At 39.2% G+C, this 24,508-nt stretch overlaps 1 protein-coding gene across 5 annotated transcripts in view; it reads right to left on the bottom strand.

Annotated features, from left to right (window-relative positions):
* DRP2 (dystrophin related protein 2) overlaps positions 1–24,508 on the bottom strand; it is a 4,029,288-nt gene that overhangs the window by 2,191,573 nt on the left and 1,813,207 nt on the right. The window lies entirely within an intron of this gene.

Here is a 24,508-nt window from a genome sequence, read left to right as displayed (position 1 = left end):
AAGCTGTGACGCAAAGTTTCAATGTTATGAAATTCGATGTTATGAGTTTTAGACATTATAGGTTTTAGATGTTATGGTCTCAATGTTCTGAGCTTAGATGTTATGACCATTTGAGGTTTTGAAGGAGATACATACATATATATCTATCTCTCTCTCTCTCTATATATATATATATATATATATATATATATATATATATATATATACACACACACACACACACACGTATATATATATATATATATATATATATATATATATATATATATATATATATATATATATAAAGTAGTCATTTCTTTACACTGGGGAATGAGAAATGTGGATTGTGTTTCAGTTTTTTTTTTTAATTAAAGTAAGAGAATGTTTGACTTTGGGATTATTTTAATCTTGTCAATGAGTTGTGGGGTTGTCAGTGTTTTCTATTTTGTGTATACAAATGTATAAAGTTACCTTTTTATACCACAGTAAATTGAAAAAATGCAGTGTTTCAGCTTTTTTTAAATTTTGTTCATCGTTTTTCAATAAAACTAAGAGCCAGATTGCAGAAGGCTTGCTCTTGATGTAAGTGGCCTATTCCTGTGGAATGCCTATTTGGAATGCAGTCTTACACTGAAGTAAGTCATTTACACAGAGAGCAAGACTTTTGGAATCAAGAAAGGTAGATTTGTTTAGGTTTAAGGCTAGGATTTTGTAGATGGGTCTAGGGTGTTTTGGAAGTGTCACTTTCTCTTATTTATGAGTATAGAATGAAAGTGCTAGTTTTTATCAAGTAGCATAAATATGTTGGCTTTAGAGAATTTTAGTCATTAATGGCACACCATGGGTATAAATAAATTGTTGTTAATGTTATTGATGTATTCACCTAGAATCCAAATGGATGCTGATGATGGTTCAAGATTGTAAATGCACTAAAATGTACCAGCTCAGTGCATATGCATTTTTTATCACACCCTGTATGTGTGTATACACACACACACACACACACACACACACACACACACACACACACACACACACACACACACACACACACACAGACACGTGCCCACACATGAAAAATTACACACAGACTTGCATCAGCTCTGTTTTTTCCCTAGTGTATGATATGTGCCTTAGATGTGAATGGCGAATACTGAATATTAAATATTCTATATTAAGGTATTAGACCAAGTGAAGTAAAGAGAAAGCATGGTGGGAAGCAGGCACAAAATATGAGTCTAAAATGCTCACATTATTTATTCTTAATAGTACAAATATTCACATTAACAATAATTACATATGGCAGAACCAACAGAATGACAATACAAAGGAAGGACATTTGCTGGTAAACTTCAACGGCTAAAACTTGAACAAAATGTTACTTTATGTCTAGCATGTCATTATTACTTCCTTTAAAGACTGCCTTTGTAGCCAGTAATGCAAAAACACTGGACATAAAATAAAACATTTATTTCAAGTTCCTAGCTGTTGTGGTTTAATGACTTACAAATATTATCCATGTCAGTGACTTCAACTCAAAATACCCATGTTATGCTACTCATTAGCATATCCCAAGCTAACATCATATGTTATGGACTGGTATTTCAATTCTTCAGCCATCACTGTTCCCACGTTTGACATTTGTTAGTACAGACATGCTACACTCTGATATGGATAAATACACCAGCAGGCTGAGGAATGCATGCATTTTCATGCTTCTAAGGGAAAAATGCTGTGGAATGTAGAAGTGGGAATGTCAGGAATGCAGAAATACTGACGTGCAGGGCAAAGCAGAGAGAGAGTTCAGAAATGTGCAGCATAATACGGGAGTAGTTGACTGAAAGCAAAAAAAAAAACAAAAAAATGACTGCCTTTTGCTTGAACTTCAAGAAATGAGCAGTAGGAATGTTCTGTTGTCAGTATGTGAACAAGCAATATGTGGTGTAAACTGCAGAAAGCATCAGTTATTTATCTTGTTCAATGTCTTTTCATCAGCGCATTCATTTTGTATCACACACATAATAAATGTGAGAAGGAAACATGTTTTCATCAATGCAGTCAATCACAAACAAGCCAGAACATTAAGTCTATGTCATCTCATTCTCTTAACATATTTTGTTGCATCACAAATCACACCACAGGATGTAGAGGGTTGAGTCCACTCAGGTTTCATAATAATCTACTGGATGTGGTCTGAAACAGCAAAGAATAAACTAATGTATCTATCATAAGGGGTAGATGTGATTCCACTAAAAAGCAAACAAAACACAAATTCAAGTTTTGTGCATAACAACACATTGAGGTCCATTCCCACCAGAAACTGGCATCTTTTCAGTAGAAAACAGAATCCAAACAGCACTGTGGCAATGCACATTTTTAACTACATTCACATTTGTTTCCACACTTCTGGGCATTTCTCTGAGGGCAATAAAGAACATAAGGACACATTATTATATTAGTGGTGTGAAGCCCCACCTCTGGCCCAGTAATCAAGGAGCCTCAGTCCTCACCACTAGCACCAGTGGGGGACGTACACTGGGAGGATGACAGGTGCACCCACAGTATTTTCAGATGTAGCTCAATTAAGAGCACACAGAGACCACAGTCAGTCCGGGGCTAGTTTCTCCATCTTTCTCCAGATTCCCAGTAAGACTCCCCACTGGCACAGCTATAGAGATGAGCTCTCAGCTGAGTGGTCAAGCCAAGACCTCCAACATCCTCTCTGTCCAACCAGTGCTTCATGTTTCTGCCCAAGTAGCTGACACACACACACACACACACACACACACACACACACACACACACACACACACACACACACACACTCCTGGAGATTTGTTTTACACATACACACACCTGAGAAAGGCTAGCACAGGTTTACTAGCAATGACCCTACTGTTCAGACTACAAGGTAGTTATTACTGCCACCAGCCACCTCTTTATCAGCTACTTTAAGGCCCTTAACAAACAGAGTCCAATCTTACTGAGCAATGTTACTATCCATACAAATGGTAGTTTGAACAAGAGCAATGTTATTAGGAGTGGCCTACACAGTGTCACCAAATAAATATATGGGTACTTTCAGAACATAACTATGTCTCTGCACAGATCAGCCACAATGAAAAGTTTAAATATATTTAATAATAAATAATAAATGAACAAGAAAATACTTATTATATTCTTACAGTTACATCAGAGCTCAAAATCACAGGAAATATTGCAGGACAGTCTCAAATCACTAAAGAAAAACATCTAAGCTAAGCCTTGCTATATTGCTGACTGTACCTAAGAGAATTACTGTACCCTAATAACTTACTTCAGAGCAAGCAAGGCATATGTGGTGAGTGGATCTTGATGTTGTCAGATCAAAGCCAAAATACAGAATACAGTCTCTCATTAAGAGACATCCCAAATTAATATCTCAAATATTACTGCTGGGATAGCTTGCAGAATGACATAATTTCTTGTCATCTGACTCTATCTCAGGTGAATACCCCCAGTGATGCAGCTGGCAGCATTTCGCAACTACCTGTGAAAATACATAGACAAGGGCTTTTCTTAAATCTAAGGCAGATCCTGGAAGTCATAAAACAATAAAACACTTCCAAGACAATACAGAATAATTCTAGTTCTAGACACTGTGTCTGTTACTGCTCTGAAACTGAAAGACAACTTTTTTATATTACTTGGCTATAAGGTAATTTAATTTTAGCTATTTTTCTGAAGTTAACCTCTTGTGTTCCAGTTTCCATTGTTAAAATATATACATCTAAAAGTGCAGGTACACTTCTGTTCTAATTCAGTAGGGCATGCTGTGGTAAAAATCTTTAAACAGGACTTTGTAAAATACCTGTTCAGCACACATCTGTACAAGTAAAATAACCGACAGAACACAAGCCAAAAAGATTCCATACCCACGGCAAACAGGACAACGGATTCAACCAAGATGTAGCAATGTGGATAATGTAGTTAATCAGCCATGGGATTCAAAAATGCCAAATTTATTTCATGAACAAACACACAGTGTTCTGATGAAGCTCAGTATTCACTGAGGGAAAGCGCTTAACACACTGTGTGTTTGTTCGTGGAATAAATTTGGCATTTTTGAATCCCGTGGCTGGTTAACTACATTATCCACATTGCTACATCTTAGTTGAATCTGTTGTCCTGTTTGCCATGGGTTTGGAATCTACATGTCTGTACAAACCATCTGATATGATATACAGTTTGAATACATTTGTAACACAAGCATATGAATCATACTGATATTCACAAATGACATATAATTAGTTACAAAATTTCAGATACCTGGGCTGGCAGTATCTCCTTTTGTGACACCCCCCCACCCTGAAGACTCAAGCTAGTTTTTCAAGTAAGCCTTGAGAAATGCTGCTTGAGAGGGACGAGCCTATCAGAGAATACATTACCCCATTCCCTGTCTTGAGATTCCAGCAGCCTTGGCATTGCTGTCCCCAGTACATTGTTGCACATTGTTGTCTTATCATATGCTTGCATCCCTAGGCTCCACCATAGTAATTTTGGATTTTGCTGTATGGCTACCTGCAGCTATAAATCCCCCTCAGACTCCTCCTGCCTTGTACTGCAAATACTTAGCACCAGGGCCTCCTTATAATGGTGAGGTTTCATCATGTTAACAAGGTACATTTTGTGCCCCTGCCTCCTGCCTAGCAGTTCTACCATGTAGTTAACATCACTGACCTTCTTTACCACTTTGAAGGGTTCCTCCCAAGCTGTCTGCTGCTTGTTGTGTTTGACAGAAATGAGAACCATAACCTGCTGTCCTACAGCATACTCTCTAGTTCAAGCATTCCTGTCATACCAGACCTTTTTCTGCTGTTGGGTTTGTCCTAAGGTTTAGGAATTATGCCACAACAGACTCCTTCTGGGATTCACACTCACCCTCCCACTCATCACAAATCAAATCTAGAGGCCCCCTCACCCTATGCCCATACAGTAACTCAATGGGTGAAAAACCTGTGGATTCCTGGGGCACCTCCCTGTAAGCAAACAACAGATGAGGAAAATATTTGTCCCACTCCCTCTAAACTGGTCTGCAAATACCTGTAGCATGGTCTTTAGTGTAGAGTTTAACCTCTCAACCAGACCGTTAGTCTGGGGGTGATAGGGGGTGGTCTTTAGGTACTTCACCCCACAGTGCTTCCACAGACATGCCATCAGGTCTGACATGAAACTGGCACCTCTATCAGTTAGTATTTCTTTTGTGAAACATAGCCTTCTGAAAACCTCTGACAAAGCATCTGCCACCTTTTCTGACTCAATAGAGGACAGAGCCACCACCTCAGGGTATCTGGTAGCATAATCTACTACCACTAGGATATACTTTTTCCCTGTAGAACCTGGGGTACCCAGAGGCCCCACAATATGCATAGCTACCTTCTGAAATGGATCCTCAATCACAGGCAAAGGCATCAAAGTAGCCTTGACCTTGTCTGCTGCCATGCTGACTTTTTGCACTACTCACAGGTCCTGCAGTACTCTGTTACATGCCTGTAAATCCCAGGCCAATAAAAGTTCTGCATAATATGTCTTTTTGTACACTTTACAACCATATGACTTGCAAAGGGAATGTCATGGGCTATGGTTAGAAGTGCCAGATGGTAGGCTCTGGGAACTACCAACTGCTGTATTCTCTCACCCTCTAGGCCTCCCTCAGGAGTCCACTCACTATACAGTAACCCTTTGTCCCAGTACACAGATTCTCCTTTTGCTTGAAAATTAGGTGCCTCACTGGCTACCTCCCTCAGGCCTTGTAATGTAGGGTCTGAGAGCCGAGCCTGTCTTAGCTATCTATTTGTAACCCTTCCCTGCTCCCCTTCTACAGGAAGTCTGGTATTCTCTGACAGCAGTGCCTCACTGTCAGCCTGAGTACTACTACTCACCTTTGCCCTTGCAGTCACTCTGTCCGAGGGAATGTCAGTACCCAGAAGCAGCTGTGGCTCACTTTCAGTCTCACTGCTACAGGGTAGCTCCCTCTCTGAAGTAACCATCACACCAGTCCTAGCTTGAAGTCTGCAGTCTGTCTGGGTCCCCCCAGTCTACCAAACCCACATGCTTGTCTCCAAGCCTGACTGCATGTACCTGCATGCACACAAGGTACTGCATTATCAAAATAATTCCTGATCAGAACATCTGCAGGGATATCCTCAAACACACTTACTTGCTTGCTGTCTTTTCCACCTTCCCAGTCAAGGTGAAACCTAGCCAAAGGTATTTGGAGTGGGGTCCATCTTAAAGTTCTGACTGGAGTAGACTGTCCAAGCAAGTAGTGCTCCTCTTTAACCATTGCAGGCTTCATAATGGGTAGGTCAGAAGCTGTGTCTCTCTTAGTAGTGGCCTGTTTCCCATCTATTAATATATGATATAACCTCTTGTTGTTGTTTGGTACTCTTGTTGTCTCCAGACAACTTATTGCTGGCATTCTGCCATTCCAACTTACTGTCTCTCCCATCTTTTATTTCCCACCTTGCCTCTGTGGACATCTATATGACACATGCCCCTCCTGGTTGCATTTAAAACATTTAACCCTTGGTCCTGGCTTTGTACCTGAACTAGTGGCTTCCCCTGCTACTGGCAGACTAGGTTGTGGCAGTTTAGGCTGCCCACAATGGATTCCCTTAGACCAATGTGCAGCACTGGGTATCCCTTTCCTGTGCAGTGATGCCCTGCTTGCTAGGTATATGTCTCCCTTTTTCCCCAATTCATCTGCTGTGTTACATTCTCTAACCGCTAACCAGATTCTCATGTCCTCAGGCAAAGTGTTAAGGGCTCGTTCCCTTACCATAAGGTCTGACAGCCCTTCAAAAGTGATGACCTGACACCATCTCACCCATCTATGAAAATAAGTGCTTAACATAGCTATATGTTCACACACACTGTCATCTGCCTTGCATCTATACTCACAAAACTTTTTTTTAAAAGCTTCAAGTGTTAACTTAAAACACTCTAATAAACAATTTTTAACAGTATTATAATTTAAACAATCAGTATCAGACAATTTAGAAACAGCAGTTACAGCTTTACCATGGAATAAGGGGGTCAGGAACTGAACCCAGAGCCCTTGGTCAAGATTATACTGTTTACAAACCCTTTCAAACATATGAATAATAATGCCAAATTATCTGTCTCTGTAAATTATGGAAGAAATGTACTTGCCTTTGTTGCTTCTGGGGTTCAGTTACTCCCTTCCCCATTAACACCCTGACCCTGGTGAAGAGTCAGCATCTCCTTCTCATGTTGCCTCTTCTTCTCATTTTCTTCAACTTCCAGATGTCTCTGTCTCTCTGCTGATTCTAATTCCATTTGTTTCTCCTGCCACAGTCTCTCTGCTGATTCTAGTTCTAACCATTTGGCATCCAGTTCAAGTCTCTTTAACTCCAGATGGATTTTAAGTCTACTGTGGAAAGGCTGAACTGTCCATTTTCTCAGAGTTGTATATCCGCAAGGCCACTCTGGTTGTCTTCCTGGTTGCTGGTCTATGATGCTGCTGTAACTAATGCTGCAAGCATCTATGCTTTACTCAGGATTGCATGCACCTGTCCTTTGTCTTGGCACATCTCAGCCAACTGGCCCCTTGACAGCTTGCCATACTCCACTGCTGATATCCTTGCCTGCTCTCCCTGACTAACTAAGCTAACATAAAAGTAAAAATATTGTGATATGAAACTGTGAATGTTCACTGTGTGGCTGACTGAGAGTACAAACAACATATTTAGTGACCACTGTTTACACACTACAGGAATTCAGTATCCACACCACTGAATCCTAATATGTGGATATCCCACCGCTGCCAACCAATATATGTGATGCCCCACCTCCGGCCCAGTAATCAAGGAGCCTCAATCCTCACCACTAGCATCAGTGGGAGATATACACTGGGAGGATGACAGGTACACCCACGGTATTTCCAGATGCAGCTCACTGCATCAAGTGCAATTTCCCTTAAGAGCACACAGAGACCACAATTAGTCCAGGGCTGATTTCTCCTTCTTTCTCCAGACCCCCAATAAGACTCCCTACTGGCACAGTTATAGAGTTGAGATCTGAGCTGACTGGCCAAGCCAATACCTCCAACACACTCTCTGTCCAATCAGTGCTTTGTGTCCCTGCCCAAGTAGATGACACACACAAACTGCTGGAGATTTGTTTTACACACACACACACACACTCACACAGACATACACTCACACACACACACACACACACACACACACACACACACACACACCTGGGAAAGGCTGGCACAGGTTTACTAGCTATGATCCTTTCTGCCCAGACTATAAGGTAGTTATTACTGCCACCAGCTACCTCTTTATCAGATACTTTAAGGCCCTTAAAAAAGGGTGTCCAATCTTACTGTGTAATATTACTGTCAATACAAATGGTAGTTTGACCAAGAGCAAGGCTATTAGGAGTGGCCTACAAAGTGTCACCAAATAAATATCCGAGTTTTCTCAGAACATAAACATTTCTCTACACTGATCAGCCACAATGAAAGGTTTAAATATATTTAATAATAAATAACAAAAGAACAAGAAAATACTCAGTATATACTTACAGTTACATCAGAGTTCAAAATCACAGGAAATATTTTAAACAACAGTGCAGGACAGTCTCAACTACATAAAGAAAAACATCTACGCTAAGTTTTGCTATATTCCTGAGTGAATCTAAAAGAATTACTGTACCCTAATAATTTACTTCAGAGCAAGCAAGGCAGATGTGGTGAGTGGATCTTGAAGTTGTCATGTCATTGTGTCTGTTATTGCACTGAAAGTGAAAGATAACATCATTTTATTACATGGCCATAAGGCAATTTAATTTCAGCTATTTTTCAGCTAACCTCTTGTGTTCCAGTTTCCATTGTTAAAATATGGACATGTAAAAAGTTACAACAGTGCAGGTACATTTCTGTTAAAATCCAGTAGGGCATGCTTTGGTTACATCTTTAAACAGCACTTTGTAAAATACCTGTTCAGCACACATCTGTACAAACCATCTTATATGGCATACAGTTCTAATACACTTGTAACAAAAGCATATGAATCATGCTGATATTCACAAATGACATATAATTATTTACAAAATTCCAGACAGCTGGGCTGGCATTATCTCCTTTTGTGACAAGTGGTATGATGTCTCACATACAGCATCTCCCACAGGATGAAGAGTGAAGAGTTATGATAATCCCCTTTTACTGGTCAGTTTCTAGCTTTTGATTTGCTGCTTCTCTGACACAGAAGGATACATCCAGGAAAGCAATCTCAATTACCAGTAACTGTCTAAAGTCAAAATACCAAATATCAAGCCAGGGTGGGTGGGAGTGAGTGGCCAATAGCAGCTTACACATTCTAGTGTAGGGAAGACAGCTCATTCTGCTGCAGGACTAACACTAGTGGAAGCCAGGTGTTGTACCAAGTGCAGCAAAGCAGCTGAAAACATGCCCTCACCAAACAGCTTCTCTGTGTATTGTAGCAGTCATCTGACATGTGCTGAATGTGCATACTAAAGGGACAAGCAATGTGGTATTCACACATTTTCAAGTATCACTAGGGATCTGCAGGATTAGGATTATATGAAAAGAAAAAAAATGTCTGCCTGCATGAAGTCCTACCCTATGCAGAAGTCATGGTGGAGAACCGGAATAATGGGGCTAAGATAATGGTTGGGTGTACATTCATGAAGTGTTGAGATCTATATATATATATATATATATATATATATATATATATATATATATATATATATATATATATATATATATATATATATATATATATACACACACACACAGATACATACATACATATGTGTGTGTGTGTGTGTGTGTGTGTGTGTGTGTGTGTGTGTGTGTGTGTGTGTGTGTGTGTGTGTGTGTGTGTGTGTGTATATATATATATATATATATATATATATATATATATATATATATATATACATATATATATATATATATACACACACACACACACACACACACAGATATTATATACAAACACATCTATTCTATATTAATTTTCATAAATGAAACTTTTCATCTTATCACAAAAATATCTAAAACATTAATCTAATCCACATTTTTTAAGTGGGGGTCTTTGCCACCACACCCCCTTACTTAATAACTCAACAGTTGCACAACCACAAAGAAAAGAGCAAACTCCTCAGACAGTGAATCACTGCTGTCACACAAGACCAAATTTCTAGAGATTCATAACAGTGGATATAAAAAGTTTACACACCCCTGTTTAAATGCCGGATTTTTGTGATATAAAAAAATGAGACCAAAATAAATAATTTTAAAACTTTTCCCACCTTTAATGTGACCTATAGCATGTACAATTCAATTGAAAAACAAACAAATCTGTTAGGGGAAAAATATAATAAATACAAAATGTACAATACACTGGTTGCATATTCGACAAAGAAATTACCACAAAAACAAGGAGTAGCCATGGGGGCCAAAATAGCAAATCTCATCCTTAGCACATAGGAGGATGAGACTCTCACCCAACTGCAAGGACTCAAGAAAGTTAGTCTGTACAGACGCTTTATTGATGATATCCTATTTTTGTGGAAAGGCACCAGCTCAGAGCTGGAAACCTTCCTTCAGGAGATTGAAGCTTGCACCCAGTTCCTACAGTTCAGAGTTTCAGGAAGAAGAACCCAAGTCCATTTTCTAGATCTGGAATTAACCCTGGATCCCCAGTCCAAGACCTTCAAATTCATCCTCCATAGAAAGAGCAATAACTACCTTGATTTCCACAGCCAGCCCAGCCAACCCCCTTCATGAAGTGGAACATCATGATGGGGCAGTACATATGGCTAAGCAGAATTGTTAGTGATGAAGATTCTTTCCACCTCAAATGGAAGACCCTCAAGGACTTCTTCCTGGAAAGGCAATACTCAAAGGATCTAATCTCCAGAGTCATGGGAGTGATAATTGCAAGGACAGAAACCCTCTATCCACCCATCCTTAAACACAGATTTTACCCCAAGGTTTCCCTAGCCCATCTCTCTAGAAACCAACAACATCAATGACATCTTCATCAAAATCTGGGAACTCATAGCACTGCACCCAAAGCTAGCCCTAAACTTTGGAAACTAGTCAGAATTCTGCTACAAAAAGAGCGTGTCCCTCAAAGCCACTTTTGAATCAGAAAAGAGGCTGCTGGCACACACTCTCGATGTACCCCAGGCATGTACCAATGGAGGAAATGCCACTGGTGCAATTTTATCATTCAAACCCCCATGGTATGTCTCACCACCCCACAGGTGGTTATTCACATAAAAGACCATTTAAACTGTGAGCCCTCCAATGTGGTTTACATTGCAGTATGCTCTAAATGTGAAGCATACTACACTGGAAAAAACACAAAACTACTTAGGATCCAGATAAAAGAACACGTGGGAGCCATCAGGAAGTGAGACCCTTACAACACACTAGCCAGGCATAGTAGGACCTGCTCTCAGTTCTCTGGATTCCAATTTGCAGCAATTGAAAAAGTCAGAGATCCCCTAGGGATTACCAACTCCATTTGGAACACAGACAACTTACTGTTAATTAAAGAGTTAAAATGGCAGATACAGTTGTAAGCAGACCTATCTCCAGGACTAAATAAAAACCTGAGCATTTTCAGTGTCTTAAAATGGATTAGGTAATTAATTATCTCATCCACCCCTCACCACACCAGTTAAACAGTAAGCCTAGGTTCATGGATTAGGGAACACCTTAACCCATCTCCTGCTCACCACACCAGTTAAATAATTTTCTGATGAAGTTCGATGAAACACTTTACAACAAACAAAAGTGTTCAAAATGTGATTTAAATGAATAAAAAACTGAACAAAACACAGAGAATAGCCTAGCATCTATGTTCCTTCCAAAACAGCAAAAGTTGAAATTTTTAAATAGTTTATACTTTTACACTACTGGCATTACAAATCCATATATATGTATATATATATATATATATATATATATATATATATATATATATATGTATGTGTGTGTGTGCATATATATATATATATATATATATATATTTATTGGTCTACTTCTAAATTTTTGAAGTTTCAAAATGTTGACTTTCTTATAGTCAAGACCATAAGATCTTAGTTCGAATTGTATAAATGCTGATTGCCGTACAGAATGGAACGGTATATTTACCATTTTCCACACTGTGTTGTGATCTTGGAGATGGTATATTTAATTAGCAGAGGGTGTGAGGGGTGCAGACATGGCTTCCCCCCTTCAAAAAGGTAAAAAAAAAGATTTTTGTTTTTTATTTTTTTATTTAAATTTTGAAGTTTTCAAAACTTCAATCTTATGGTCTCAACCATAAGAAAGTCAATGTTTTGAAACTTTGAAATTTAGAAGTAGACCAATAAATCTATATGGATCTACTTCATATAATCGCAAGCTCACATAATCGACTTTCAAATTACTGAGATGACAACAGAGAAAACTCATAACAATGAAATTCTATAACGTCGAACCTTGTAATAAAGAAACCTGTACTGTGCATGCCAAATTCCAGTAGGAGGTGTACAATGCAGCTCACAGTGCGCTGATAAAAACAGCTGCTCCATTTAAACACTTCAGATAAGATAAAAATGTAAAGTTTTCAACATTTTTGCAGGGGGACAAGCCCCCCCTGAACCCCTCATGTGGGGGGGGGGGTTGCTGTGCCCTCACAACCCCTGCAAGTAATATATCCCAACTCTGATGTTGCACTACAGTGGAGAAAAGGGTAAATTTCCTGATCTTCACTGTACCGCGATCTCCATTCAGAAAAAGAAACTTTACATTTTTATCTTACATGAAGTGTTTAAATGAAGGTGTTGTTTGTGTCAGCACTAAGCATTCTCCACTGAACACCTCCCACTGGTGTTTGGCATGCACAATATGGGTTTCGCTCTTGCAAGGTTTGACATAACAGTATTTCTTTGTTATCAGTTTTCACTCTTGTTCCCTCAATAATTTGAAAGTCGATTATGTGAACTTGCTATTATATGCAGTCTATCCTTATATATATATATATATATATATATATATATATATATATATATATATATCTGTGTGTGTGTGTGTGTGTGTGTGTGTGTGTGTGTGTGTGTGCATGGTCTACGTCAAAACGTCAAAGGCCAAGATACATGAATCACAAAACATTGAGACCATACCTTCGAAAGCCCAATTAATCTTACCCTCACAATAACAAAACCAGGAACATTGAAAGTACAGTTTTGTACCTACCATAAATGTAGATGTTCGAAGATCCACATTGCTGCAGTCCTTACACTTGGGTAGTCCGCTGTCCTCGGTCGGCCCGAATATCAAAGTATTAGGCTGACGTCGGTCAATGCGCTTAAGATTGACATCAGGACGTCAGGGTACAAATGCGCATGACCGACGTCATATCCTCAGTCTTTTCTTGCCCCAGATGTCAGAAGACCCTAAACCGAAAGGTCAAAACCAAAAAGACAGCAAAAAACAACCAACCACCCTTGCACTAATCATATGAACAATATATACAATATGTACAATATTTACAACCCAAACCACACAACCACCTCTAACAACAGAGGGGAAGGAGGGACTGCAGCAATGTGGATCTTGAACATCTACATTTATGGTAGGTACAAAACTGTACTATGTTCTTCATCTCACATTGCTGCAGTCCTTACACTTGGGTAGAATCCCAAAGCAGAGGTAAGGGAGGATGGCAAAACTATAAAGAAGTAGGAGCTGCCAAAATGCCCTGTAAAATAGCAGTGGCAAACCCAGCCCTAGATTTAGAGTAAAGTGGAAGGTGGTAATGCTTAGAGAAAGTATGCACTGAACTCCAAGTAGCTGCCTCCAAAATATCTTTAGTTGCCACCCCTTAAAAAGCTGTAGAAGTGGCAGTAGCTCTAGTGGAATGAGGCCTAATCCCAGCTGGAACCTCCTTACCATGATGGGAATAACAGAAAGCAATACACAACCCAATCCACTTAGAAATAGTTTGTTTTGACACAGGCTTGCCCTGAGAACCCAAAGCAAAAGAAACAAACAACTGCTGAGACTGCCTGAACCCTTTAGTTCTGCTCAAATAATATCGAACTGCCTGTGTATATCCAAGGTGTGCAAAATCTTTTCCCTTTATTTTGGGGTTTGCATAAAAAGTAGGCAAATGAATAGTTTGGTTTAAAGCCACACTAGAAACCACCTTAGGCATAAAGGAAGGATTAGTACGTAAAGATACCCTGTCCTTATGGAAAATTAAGAAAGGCTCAACTGCCATAAGGGCCTGTAATTCAGAAACCCTTCGCAGAGGTAATGGCCAACAAAAAAGCAGTCTTCCATGATAAATACTTCAACTCGGCAGTAGCTGCAGGCTCAAAAGGCTGTAGAGTGAGTTTCTCCAACACAAAATTGAGATCCCAAGCAGGAGTAGGAGCTCTACGTGGGGGTCTTATATTCTTTGCCCCTCTAAGGAATTGCTTAAACAAAGGATGAGAAAACAATGGTGGATCACAGTCATAGTGAGCAGAAATTGCTGCAGCATGAATCTTAATAGAAGAGAAGGACAATCCTTTGTCCAGTAACTCAGCAAGATATTGAAGAGCCACACTTAAATTAGGCTTAGCAACATCAAATTCCTTTGCTGCACTCCAAAATAAAAATCTCTTCCATTTATCTGCATATACTTTCCTTGTACTAGGCCTTCTGGCCTCCAAAATAACATTCAAAACTTGCTGCGGAAGCTGAGACCCTCCAGGGTTTAAAACAGAATATGCCAGGCTGTTAGGTGAAGAGAGTGAAGTTTGACATTGAGTAAATGACTGTTCTCTTGAGACAGCAGGTGTGAAATCGAAGGCAAAGGCCATGGAGGCTCCCGAACCAGACTTCTCAGTAATGGGTACCAGTGCTGTCGAGGCCAATCTGGAGCTATTAGAATCATCCTTGGCTTGTCCTGTCTGACCTTCAGGAGTACCTTTGGGAGGAGAGGCAGAGGAGGAAAGGCATACACATGAAGATTGCTCCAATTGAAAGAAAGAGCATCCACTTTCCAAGCTGTGGGATGAAACCTTTTTGTGCAAAACTTTGGCAGCTGGTAGTTTAGTGGAGAAGCGAACAGATCTATGTCTGGAGTTCCCCATGACACTGTCAATTTCTGAAATACATGAGGATCCAATTTCCACCGTGGGGATCCATAATTCGCCTGCTCAACACATCTGCTAAGGAGTTCTGTGCTCGGCAGAAACCTTGCCTGAAGATTGAGCTGTAAACTGAGAGCAGTCTCCCACAAAATCATTGCTTGCCTGCATAGAGGATAAGAATGTGTTCCTTGCTTGTTGATGTACCACATGACAGTTGTGTTGTCTGTTAGAACCAACACCTGCCCTGGAAGAAGTAAATCCTTGAAAGCTATTAATGCAAATTGGACTGCTAACATCTCCTTCAAGTTGATATGTAGATGTTGTAGTCTGGCAGGCCACGTGTCTTGTATCCACTTTCCATTTAGATGAGCTCCCCAAGCTTTGTCTGAGGCATCTGTCGTTAGAATCTGACTCGCCTCTGGCCGGGTCACAGAGAGTCCCTTGTTTAGGTGACATTCCTGAGCCCACCACAAAAATTCCTTTCGAATGCAAGGTAGTATCTGAATGACAGTGTCCATATCTTGGCAGTGCTGTGTCCATACATTTTTGAGATACCATTGTAGCTTCCTCATATGCAGTTTGGCATTGGGAAGTACCAGAATACAAGATGCCATGAACCCCAAGGCTTGAAGGACTGTCCTTGCAGTCAGCCTGGACTGATGAGACAATTGATGGAAGTAAAGGGAAAGATTCTTTTGTTTGTCCGGGGTCAAAAGGCCATCTGGGATGCTGTATTCAGTCTCACACCCAGAAAGCACATGTCTTGAGAGGGTACTAGACTGGACTTTATTTCGCTCACAGAATACCCCAGGCATCTTAGCACTGCTATCACGTATTGCAAATGATGAAGAAGCTCGTCCTTCCTTTGGCCAGAATCAGGCAATCGTCCAAATAAGGATAGATCTGTATTCCTTTTAGCCTGAAGAAAGCTATCACTGGAGCCAGAACCTTTGTGAACACAAAGGGCAATGCAGAGAACTGATAATGAGAAGTCCCAGCTCGAAAACGCAGATACTTCCTGCAACTTAGCCTGATAGGAACATGAAGGTAAGCTTCCTTGAGATCCAGAGTCACCATCCAGTGATCTTTGCCCAGCAGAGGTAAAAGCTGTTGTAACGTCAACATTTTGAACTTGGGAATGTCCAGATAAGTGTTGAGGATAGATAAATCCAAAATTGGTCTCCACTTGTTCCCCTTCTTTGGTACTAGGAACAGGCGAGAATAAAATCCTAGGCCTACTTCTGGCAGAGGGACCGGCTGTATGGCCCCTATTTGCAGCAGCAGAGAAATTTGTTTGTGAGCCTCTATTCTTTGCTGAGGAGGAACGTCTGGCATGCCTTTGAAAGGAGGCAAGGTATGGAAATAAAACCTGTAACCTTGGTGTATAATATCCATAATTAAACTCCAATTTTCTTTGAAGAGTGCCAACCTTCCTCCCAAAGGTGCTGCCAGACAAGAAGGCTCTGGCAGCTGAAAAGGTAGGTCATTGGGCCTGTTTACGAAAGGACTGGCCCCTGCCCTCACCCGAAGACTGTGCAGGTGAACTCCCTGTTCTAGGTCTGAAAGAGCCCTGAGCTCTACCCCTACCACGTCTAGATCTTCCCCTAGACTGTGAATCATAAGAAGGGTACATCCACCCCTTAGCAGGCCAATTCCTACTAAACTTCGGAGGCTGAACTTGCAAAAAGTCTTTAACAGTCTGCATAGACTTAGCCTTGTCTTCCATTTTCTTTAAAACTGCCTCCACAGGTGAACCAAACAATACATCAGACTGTAAAGGAGCATCTAAAATCCTTGTCTTAACATGGTCAGATAAGTTCTGATCCCTCAGCCAGGCGTGCCTACGAAGAACTGACCCAGTGGCAGCCACCCTAGACGAGGCCTGTACAGCATCAAATCCACATTGTAAAGATGGTTACCCACCTGTTCAGAAACATGTACCAAATCTTGTAATTCTTTACACTCAATGCCTTCTGCCAGAGCATCTACCTTAGACTTCAATTGAGAAAGAAGATAGTTTTGATATTTCAACATGTGAAACTGGCAATTCAAAGCCCTCATAGCTAAGGTGGAAGAAGTATAGACTTTCTTTCCCCATCTATCCAAAGCTCTGGCCTCTTTATCTGGAGGAACCGGATTTTTACCACAGAGGCCTTGACACCCTTAGGTCCCTGACTAACTGTTTCTGGGTCTGCCCTAGGACTCTTATACAGATATTTATGAGCTTCAGGCACCCTGTAATACCTGTCCGGTTTAACAGGAGCAGGAGGCAAAGAATCAGGATTAAGTGAAGCCTCTGCAAACACATCTTCCACAACATCCAGAACAGGAGGAATAGCCAAAGGCCTATGCTGGGGTAAAGCAAAAATTCCTAAGCCTTTTTCTGGAATCAGAGAAGTCCTGACCTTCCCACTTAAAATGTTCCCTCATAGAATGAAGAGTCTCTGAAAAGAAAAATCCTCTGGAGGAGAAGCAGAAGGAGTAGAATCATCCACATCAGAATCAGAATAAGGAGAATACTCCTGCAAGTCTTCAGCAAGACTCTGAAACATCTGAAACCTGCTCAAAACTCCCAACTCTGGTTCCACCCTAGGCCTCTTATCAGGAGGCAAAGAACCTCTAATCAAAGTAATTAAATCTTCTGCCATTTTGAGCATGTGCTTCTTGGGCACAGATCCTGAAGAACTAGGAGTGACACCAACAGAAGCTAAACCTGGCCTGCCTCTGGGAGAAGCCTTGGAAACAGAAGGAGAGGGCCTAACCACCCTAGGAAGGGAGGGGAGTACAGTAACCTGAGAAGCCCCTTCAGCCTGACCTGCCTCCTGAGAGGCCACATCCTGTAATATCAAAGTCTCCCCCTGGGACTCCTGAGAAGTCTCCAGTGGAACCACCAGTTCCACTGACACCTCCAAAGAACCGGCGTCCGGTACGGACGACTCTTCCTGCCTGGGTTTAGCTGCTTTGTCTTTGCGGGCGGAACATCCGACGGCATATTGTAATTGCACCGCTTCCCGAATACCAACCTGGCACAATCTAACCTTCGCTTAATAGTGCGCTTATTAAACCTAGCACAAAAGCGACACCCAACAACGTCGTGCTCAGGCCCCAAACAAGGAATACACAAAGTATGATAATCTCTATGTGGTATCTGCTTCCCACAAGAAATACAGTTATTCACTTTTTCTGACATCCGGTAAACCACTGAGGCAAGAAAAAACTAAAATATTCCCCAACGGCGTACTTAGCCAACTTTGACTCGGTCTGAAACTCCGACGAAAATTTCAGAACGCCGAACGGCACTTGCAACGCTGCTTCTGCATCGGACCATGCGGCAAAAAAGACTGAGGATATGACGTCGGTCATGCGCATTTGTACCCTGATGTCCTGATGTCAATCTTAAGCGCCTTGACCGACGTCAGCCTAATACTTTGATATTCGGGCCGACCGAGGACAGCGGACTACCCAAGTGTAAGGACTGCAGCAATGTGAGATGAAGAACATCAGTAACTTTCCCAGCAGTCCGGTCTTCACTTAAAGGAACACTTCTCCCTGTAACTAAAACCTACATGAAGTCTGTATCAGCATTTTGGCAAGCACCCCTGCACCTCCCCAAATGTTAGATATATATATATATATATATATATATATATATATATATATATATATATATATATATATATACCAACTCCGAGAAAGCACTACAGTGAGAAAAGGGTAAATTTCCCTATTCTCACTGTACTGCGCTCTTCATTTAAAACCACGGACACAGATTTTTGTGTACATTTTAGTTAGAGAGAGAAGTGTTTCTTTAAGTGAAGACCAGACTTCTGGGAAAGTTTACCATTCAAAGTTCCGAGTTTTGTATTCGAAGGTATAGTCTCAATGTTTTGGGATTTGAGTGTCTGGGTCTTTGATCTTTTCAGCTAGTCCTATACATACCCATACACACATATATATATATAAATATATATATATATATATATATATATATATATATATACATGGGTCTACAGTTTTTGGTCAAAGTTTCAGTACTTCGAACTTCACTTGTATGAACCCACTTGTTCGAAGTACTGAAACTTCAAAAACTGACTACAGAGATCACAATACAGAGCGGAATTGGAATATTCCCTTTTCCTCACTGTAGTGCGATCTCGGGGTTGGTATATTTAAGTAGGGGGTGTGGGGGGTACAGCTCCCCACATGGGGGTGCAGGGGGACAAAAGCATGTTTTTGTTATATTTTTTTATTTGTGAGGCAATCGGGTGCCTAGACACCAGTGAAAGTGCACTTTCATTGAAGTGGGGTTCTACTTTTCGTTTAAGTGACAATGCGTTGTAAAGTAGTACACCCATATATATATATATATATATATATATATATATATATATACATATATATATATATATATATATATATATATATATATATATATATATATATATATGGATCTACTTCATTTGATCAAAAGACAATTTGACTGAAACCCATATGGTCGAAATTTAATTTGATCAAAAACCAGAATTCAAGGCATAAACCTGGGATTTGTCCCGCTCCCCAATATCGTTCGACCCTGGAGTTGATATATATAGTTGGGGGGTGTGGTGGGCGCAGTCCCCCACATTGGGGGGTGTGGGGGATGAAGCCCCCCACCTAGTTTCCTTTAAAAGAAGAAAATAACACAAAATGTACAGATTTTAAAGGAATCTGCGCCCCCCCCACACCCCCTATCTATATATACCAACTCCAGGGTCGCACGATATTGGGGAGGGGGACAAATCCCTGTAATTTGCCTTGAACATTTGCCTTGAATTCTGGTTTTTGATCAAATGAAATTTCGACCAAATGGGTTTCAGTCATATGGTCTTTCAATCAAATGAAGTAGACCTGTATATATATATATATATATATATATATATATATATACATACATGCACACACACACACCTATATGTGTCTGTGTATATACACACTATACACACACACACACACACACACACACACCTATATGTATATATGTATGTGTGTGTAGATATATATATAAATATATATATGTGTACATATATATATATACATATGTGTGTGTATGTATATACCTATTTACCTATATGTGTGTGTGTGTGTGTGTGTGTGTGTGTGTGTGTGTGTGTGTGTGTGTGTGTGTGTACATATACATACATAGATATAGCTATATTCCAGTTTGACGGAAGTCTGGGCTATCAACCTGAAATTGGCGTGTTGTTTGCCCACTGGGTTTCATCAACAGCCTATCTGAGAGACAAAACTAATACCACTATTACAATGGAAAGTTAAGCCAAATACTTTGCCATGTAAACCCACAGCAGTTATTAAACATTTCAAAATGACAACCCAACAGCTTAAAAACCAAAAGAGCTTTATTCCTTCAGAGTTCTAGTGCATCGACTCTACGGTCATCAAGGAATTATAACAATACACACATTAACTGGCTTAAATAATTTTAAACCAATACAATACAACTCAAACAATTAAATAACTTGAATAATCTTAATTGATTTAATAAAAATGTTAATTTCCAAGTCTTAGCTTAAGCCATATGGCTTCAGGGTAACAAATTTTAAAATATATATAGTTTGCTTTATATCTTAATAATTTGTCTAAAAATTTCCCTTTTCTTTCATCATACCTCACCACCTGTTCCAGAATTATACGTCTAAACTCAGACATACTACCTAGGTGTACATCATTAAACTGGGGTGTTAATGGGCTCTCACTTTTATTTAACCTAATATTACTTAGATTTTCCTACATTTGTATCTTAAAACTTCTGGTAAGTCTTTATAAATTGCATTGGTTTGAATTTGTTATTTCAGCTGTTTAATTTCTGTATTGTTATACTTCCTTAAAGACTGTATGGTCGTGGTGATGGAAAAAAGCTCCTTTGGTATTTCATCTTTTGCTTTGTCATTTTGCTTTCTGAATTTTGCCACCTGTAAAGGAGAAACTTGATAAGGAATGATTGAGCTCTACACCCGTTTCTTAAACATTCTTCAGTGAGACCTAAAGGAAGGATGAAAAACATTTAGTTGCCAAAGCCTCTGTCGAAGAAAGAGAGAGAGAGAGAGAGACACAACAAACTGCTTATATTGTGAATAATCTTTTCGCACTGTTGCATAAAAATAAAAATATTGTGTAACTAGAACTTGGAAAAAAATGATGTTATTGACAAATCCACACTGATAAAGTGACTGTTTACTGGTTTGGTTTACAAAGCCTGGGCTGAAAAGAAAACACAAACGTTTTACTTTCCGTTTACAACCGACCTTTTTATGGTAAAGATTTAATTTTGTTGTATTCCTTTAAAATGATGTTCCTTCTGTTCCTCTTTTCAAGAGACACTTAATTTCTCACAATAAAACCTTAATTTACATAGCTGAACAAGTGTTGACTGCGCACACACATACATAGATATCTAGATCTATAAATATAGATATATGGATATATTGATATACATGTAGATATTTATATTTATAAAATGTTGTTTCAAGTATGTATTTTCATTTGTATACAGACTTTATGTTTCAGGGAATAGTCTTCCATATTGTAAAATACAAGACAGCAAATGGGGGTAATCTGCCTAATTGTTGCTTTCAGTTTTACAGATTTCAGTCGTATTTCTTTAAGAAATTATCACTTTTATGACCTGGAACTAAGCATGCGCTTCCATGACATAATGTGCTCATATGTGCATTTGCTAATAAAACAAACAAGAATGCAATATCTCTTGCAAAAATATTTTCAAAAATACTTGTAAGTTAGCATGTGAACTTCTCCCTTTCATATGCTCTCTTGACACAATTGTATATTCAGTTTAGTAATGCAGTTATGTTAATTTAAAAAGAGACAGATAATAGTGTCACATAAATAGTAACACGCGCGGGTAGGGAAGGAGATTAAAAAGAAAACTAATTGTTGGAGAAAGTATAGCAAGAGTCACAGAATCACAAAACTACCATAGTACAATATCTCATGGGAAATGTTTAGGTGTGCAGTCATGGAGAAGAGGCAGAATATGAGTAATATAAAGAAATCTGAGCATTTAATTACTTCTGCATAATAAATGAGAAACAGAGTTACTCAGCCATATCTCTTATTTAATTCCTTTGAAGAAAATACATATTTCTTAAACAAGTTTCTAAAATCTTTTTGTAAAACATTATTTATTTATTTATTTATTTATTTCAGTTTGATGACCGAGGAGGTCCACTGGCTCAGGGAGCCCATTTTCAGTGGTGGCCCGGGGAGAAAACCTTCGCATTACATCGTGATTATACATGGTTATTCACATAAAAATCAAAATTAAGTGAGGTAAATATATATATATGCAGTTATACACATTTTTACACATAAAAATCCAAATTAAATGAGGAAGAGTACAATTAAATAAAATTGTGTTACACAGTGTGTTTACAGTTAAAGTAAAGAAAAACACAAATCAAAATGATTAAGAGTCAGAGAACAACATAAGTTATATGGTTTCATGGTGTCAAGTATTTATGAAGGTATGATATAGAGTGAGAAGTTGAGGGTGCAGAATTTAATTTTAAGCTAAAGAACAGGAATAAGTTGTTGCATATTATATTTTTAGCTAAAGAAGTTAGAAGGTTAGAAGTTCACAGCTGAGGAACAGGAGTATGTTCCCAGGTTAGAATGTATTTGAAGTGTATGGAGGAAAAAGGCAACTGGGAAAGAGAAGTGAAAGAGAGCAGAGGTGGTAGAGGTTGAAGAGGGTTGTACAGGTGATTACTTTTACTGTTATGTCAGCTTAGGTTTAGGATCAGAGGTAGAGAAAAGTTTGTGGGGAGAGATAGGCATAAGGCTATGTGGGGAGAGAGCAGTTGCATTTCCATTTGGAAGAAAGGTATGAGTGTAGAAGAGTTTTAAAGATGTCAAAGCTTTCACAAGTCCTTAGGGAGGATGGCGAGGAATTCCATTTTTTAGCTAAAGAAAAGGATAGCAGATACTGCCCAGCAGGACAATTGAGTTTACGGACAGTGATTAGGTTTTGGTGGGATGATCTTAGAGATCTTGGAGGGGAGTATGGTTGGAACCATCAGTTGTGTTGCTGAAGAAACTGAAAAATGGTATGTAATTGAGGATTTAAAGGTGACATCATTTACAATTACCAGTTAAGCAGTAAGTTTCATTATGGAACTGTTACAAAACACGAACACAGTGCAAAGAAAGCAGCTGTTCTTCAACTGCAAGAATCCTCATTTCCAACTTGAATCTATTCAAAAATGTACCTTTTTCATTTCTTACCTTGGGAACTTATTTAATTGCTATTCTACCTCAGAATATTATTGTTTTAAAGAAAATCTTAAGAGGTATGCTGCTCTGCACACAGATTAGGGTGCATAAAAAAGCAGACATACTAGGCTACAAAAAAAGTTTTGCACTATTCTTTAAATACATGTTAAAGGTTCATCTTTAAATCCTCGATTACATACCATTTTCAGTTTCTTCAGCAACACAGCTGATTATTTACACAACTATAGACTTTTCATAGAAGAAAATGCATACATCATCTTAAAAAGAGACACTGACACATAATTCATGAGAATATTTAGGTTGTCCGTTTATAGAGGAACAATACAGAGAAATACATAAAAGAAAACATGAAAACGAGCATTATGACAGAAATTACTAGTAGATTTAAACAAGTAGAGATCCTGATTCTTATTCAATCTGTTGAAATTCCTGTATATATCTGGCAATATGCAAGGAACAGCCAATGGTCAGCTTGTCTGCATACTTTCAGGAGTGAAACAAAACGACTCAGAAACACTACTTAAATAAAGGATAATCTGTAACATGATCATTCACTGCTGCAAAACCTGCAAGCAACAGAGGATATATCTGGTGTGACAAAATAAGACACATACATATCACATGCATTTTATCACTGAAAAGTAATATAAAATGTTAATAAATTTAAATGGACTTAGCTATCTGGTTAAGAATCAAGGGCTTTTTCCTTGAACTCATCTGAGTTCTCATCCTTCAAAATCCTTAATGCTACACCCATTGATTTCCCCTTATGTTCCATTATTCAGACAGATCTGATGTAACTCTCATCAGCTGAGCCTTTCCTTTCTAGTGAGACTTTTCAGCATCTTCAAGTGGGATAGATAATGGGAATCACAGGCTTATTGTGCCTGCTTATTTGAACTGTTTCTTTCTGAAATCGGTGCGCCTTGTTGCTGTAGCATAGACCAGATTCAGGCCTGCTGAATGTAGCTTTGTTTGTATAACTTGAGTACTGATCCAGGCCATCTTTTTTTGGAGAAGGTTCCTCTGAACCCTAGTA

The sequence above is a fragment of the Protopterus annectens genome, chromosome 15.part0, assembly GCF_019279795.1.
Source record: "Protopterus annectens isolate FY-2018-M chromosome 15.part0, PAN1.0, whole genome shotgun sequence".
Taxonomy (NCBI): Eukaryota; Metazoa; Chordata; order Ceratodontiformes; family Protopteridae; genus Protopterus; species Protopterus annectens.
This window is presented reverse-complemented; position numbering and strand designations above follow the sequence as displayed.